Genomic DNA, 4,014 nt, shown 5'->3' with positions numbered 1-4,014 from the left:
GCTATCCATTATGACTAGTGTGATCTGCCCTCCCCAACAACTATCGTTCGTACTCAATTATGTCCTCAGATCCATCTTTTTCTTTTTTCAAATCCATGTTATCCCTCTATCTTCACGTCCCTCATCCATTCTTTGCAACTCTGATCTCCATTCTCTTCGACTTGGCTCCGTCCTTCATCAATGTCTTCCCAAAGCTAGTATGCAGTCATTTTTTACCATGATCTATTGCGGTCCATCAAGAAGGTGTGTAGAGCTCCGGTGTTCATGTCGTCTTGGGTGTTCTCACAGCACATTTTCTCAATCTGCCTTTGTTGGTAGTGTTGCTTGTGGGAATCCCACATTATTTTTTGATTTCTTCTACTTGGTGGCTATATTCAAAGAGGGTTTCTTTGCTGGATCATGGAGTCTTCCTTTCTTCTATCTATGAGTCATTGTTTAGTTGGATTGCTGACGTTCATTGGGCTCGTGCTGCTCGTGAGGTGCTGCGGCGGAGGTAGTAGTAGAAGGCTAGGGCTTTCTTTTGGTTTGTTTCTATTTTTAGGCCTAATCCATTGTCTGGTCTCTTGGTCTATTGTTTGGAAGGTCCTCTTTCCTTTGGTTTGAGCCTTTGTTGTGTAAATTTTCTAATGGTAATAAAATTTACTGTTGCCCAAAAAAAACACTAATAAGTGTTGAGAGTAAATCTCAAATTAGAGAAAGAATGGACATTTTATGTTTTTTTTTTTGTTGACAACGGGACAAAAGCCCAAGAGAAAGAGAAAGATTACATAAGAATATCACGAGGCCACGAGACTCCAGTTATATTTGCAACTAACAACCAACTAACAACCAACGAAGGAGCAAATCCTTCCTGCAAACAAAGCTGTGATGATGAAGACGACCTCAACGAGGTTGTCCCACCTGTGCTGACAAAAAAAAAAATATAATTAGACCAGTGGACCCGTTCCGAATTGGCCCGTTTCAAACGGGCCTGGTAAGGTCGGATTCCAAATTCAGAAATCTCAAAACCTGACTTAGCCCACCCTTTTCATTTCATTTTTAACCGGTTCCAGTTTGGTTCCTTCAAATTTGGGCCCAACTTGGCCCATGCCCAACCCTAGACTGGACTGAAACTACATGACAAACCCAAACGAGCCAAATCATCAGCAACAAAATTATTTTCACAATAAATATGACATTTTATGTTCTTATAAGGAGTTAGACTATTCTTTATATTATCAATTCATTTTATAATGCAACCTCAACTTCAATCCAATAAGAAAGGTGTTCTATTGGCTATTGTATTGAATGCACTACAAAACACCAAGTACAATAATTGAAAATCATGATTTTCAAATAACGCCTCAACCAAATATTTTCACAATTCATATAACTCATTGCAAATAGTCATTTACAAGTTACTCTAGTGTGTTACATCTAATGTTTTGTTGGACATTTCTTGCTTACTTTACCTAAATCTCTAGTACTTTGTAATCCTTCATATTGAACACAACATAAAGCAGAAATTTTGAACGCCACGATCACATTACCTAAAACAAAAGTCAATAGATAATATTACGTTGTAACATGAGTGTAAAATTACGTTCAACTATTAGGGGCTGATCTTTTTTTTTTTTTCTTTTTGTCAAGGAAAAAAAAAGACCCGCCCCGTAATAGTTGAACATACTTTTACACTGATATGCAGTATTTGTGAATAACCAAAATAATAGGAAGTGTTTGACAAAAAGAAAAAAAAAGGATGTTGCAGTTCTATTAGATTAGGAATATGATTGTGTAAATCCTAGTGTATCTAGGGATATTTTGAAATATGCCTTTTAGTAGTTAATATCCTATTAAGAGTTGTAATCTTAAAAAGGTAAGGAATTAATCTTTCCTACTACTATAAATAAAAGCACAATGGGGGTGATACAACACACACCTCACAATTACACATCTCTCTCTTCTCTCTCTATGAGCCGCACCCTCTATCTAGCCTCCATAATTGTTTAGAAAATTATGCCTACAACACATTATCAGCACGCTCTTGACACTGCGCTAAAGAGAGTTTGATCTTCAATAAGGAGAGTATTACGTTTTAATCATTCATTTTATGATTATTTTATTACTTTATTGAATTAATCTACATGCTATTGATTCAATTTAATTTTTCTATGTTGAAAGTGATACAACACATTGGAGATGCAATTCCGGCTTTCCGAGATGGATCTTTTACAAATTCAAAGGCTTTTTATTGTTTTCTGTCAATCACGTACGCTTAAAATAAAGGAAGATATTTGAAATGACCTTGAAGCTTGAAAACATTCCCCATGATGCATGAACCCCTTACATGTATATTTACCTTCTGATATATATATATATATATATATATATATATATATTGTATATGTTTCATATATTTGTCAATATATATGTTCATGCATTATGCAATTTTTACTATGTGAAATTTGTGAGTCAAAGAATCAAACTAAATTAGAAGCAATTAGGGTTTATTTTTTTAATTTTTTTTATGTTTAAAAACCCTAGGATTTTTCGAAAAAGAAAAGAAAAAAAAAAGGAAAACTTGGTTGATCCACGGCTTGCAGCTGCGTTGCCACGCCAAGCCAGTCGCTGGAGCCAAGGTTAAGCCAATCCACTGAGCTAAGCCGAGCTGGTTTTATCCCAGAACCCAGATGCACAGGTCGAACGACGTCGTTCGATCTCTTCGTTTTATGATTTTCCCGACGAGAACTTTGATCTCCGACTTCTCTAAGTCGTTCATGGACAGATTATTGTCACAAAACTCAACGATCTGCAATCATCTTCATGGGCAGAAAACGAATTTGAGAGATTCTCGAAGAATCTCTAAGTTTTTTTTGGACTTGTTCGACATCGCAATAGTTTTTCTATCAATGTTTCTGAGGATTCTGAAGCATGATAATTGGCACCTAAGACCTAAAACTTTAAGAATAAGGGATAATATTCCCAAGCCTCAACCTTACATAATCTATTTCCGTCTCGATGTAATAAATCATTAGTTATGCACCTGTATGTGCCCTTACCAATGTCATTCAGGAGTACCATTCTAGTAGTCAATATGGGAGAATAATTTTGCTCCACTAAACATCGTTGGAAGAGCAGAATTTTGACATGAATGGCCTTGTTGGTCGAATCCTCTTAGTAATTTTGATTTAGTTTGTGAACATTTTTCCATGTTCTTGGATTCAAGTTGGGTGTATGATTTAGTTATGGATAACCTTATTGATATTGTCCTTGAATACGAGTTAATTGAATCATGTTTCTTGTATACATGTGACCAAATTCATTTAAACACGTGATTAGGTACGAATGTAGAAAAGTTAGTTGTCTAGATGAATGTGATACTATGCACACTGACTTTATACCTAAATCACATCTTTAGCAACGACTTCATCAAGTCTGTCAAACCTGATTAAAAGCATTGGCACGCTCCTCGTTGTATGAATGGTACTAAATTACCATTTAAGAGACCTTATATTCTCCATGTTCCAGAAGATCGTCGTTGAGTCTTAAAGATATTCGAGAGAACAATGACCATGAATGAAACAACCGAAGAAAATATAGTGGAATATCTTTACACCACATCAAAAAATGAGCCTGAAGCTTTGATTTGGGGTAATGGGCTGTCTCCCGACTGGGAACACGCCATATATGGCCGGCCTGGAGCCTAGTGATTGAACAGTTTACTTGCCTTGGCACGACCATTTGGAACACTTAGGTTAAACAAGGATGCTACGATGCATCTCCTTACTCGAAGTAAGGATCTCGTGCCTACAAGCACACTTTGCCAAGCTTGGTCGTTAGAGAAATTGATTTTCAAAATCATCCCTCGCAAAGATACGAAATCACCCTATTTTCACAGTGGATTCAAGGGAATATATGTGGACTAATCCAACCAAATTACGGACCGTATAAATACTTATGGTTTGGTTAATGAATCGACAAACTAGTCACATGTTTGTCCACACACATGGCTGCTAAACCTCCTGGCCAATTTTA

This window comes from Malus domestica, chromosome 15, assembly GCF_042453785.1.
Source record: "Malus domestica chromosome 15, GDT2T_hap1".
Classification (NCBI taxonomy): domain Eukaryota; kingdom Viridiplantae; phylum Streptophyta; class Magnoliopsida; order Rosales; family Rosaceae; genus Malus; species Malus domestica.
The sequence above is the reverse complement of the archived record's forward strand: the minus strand, read 5'-3'. Positions refer to the sequence as shown.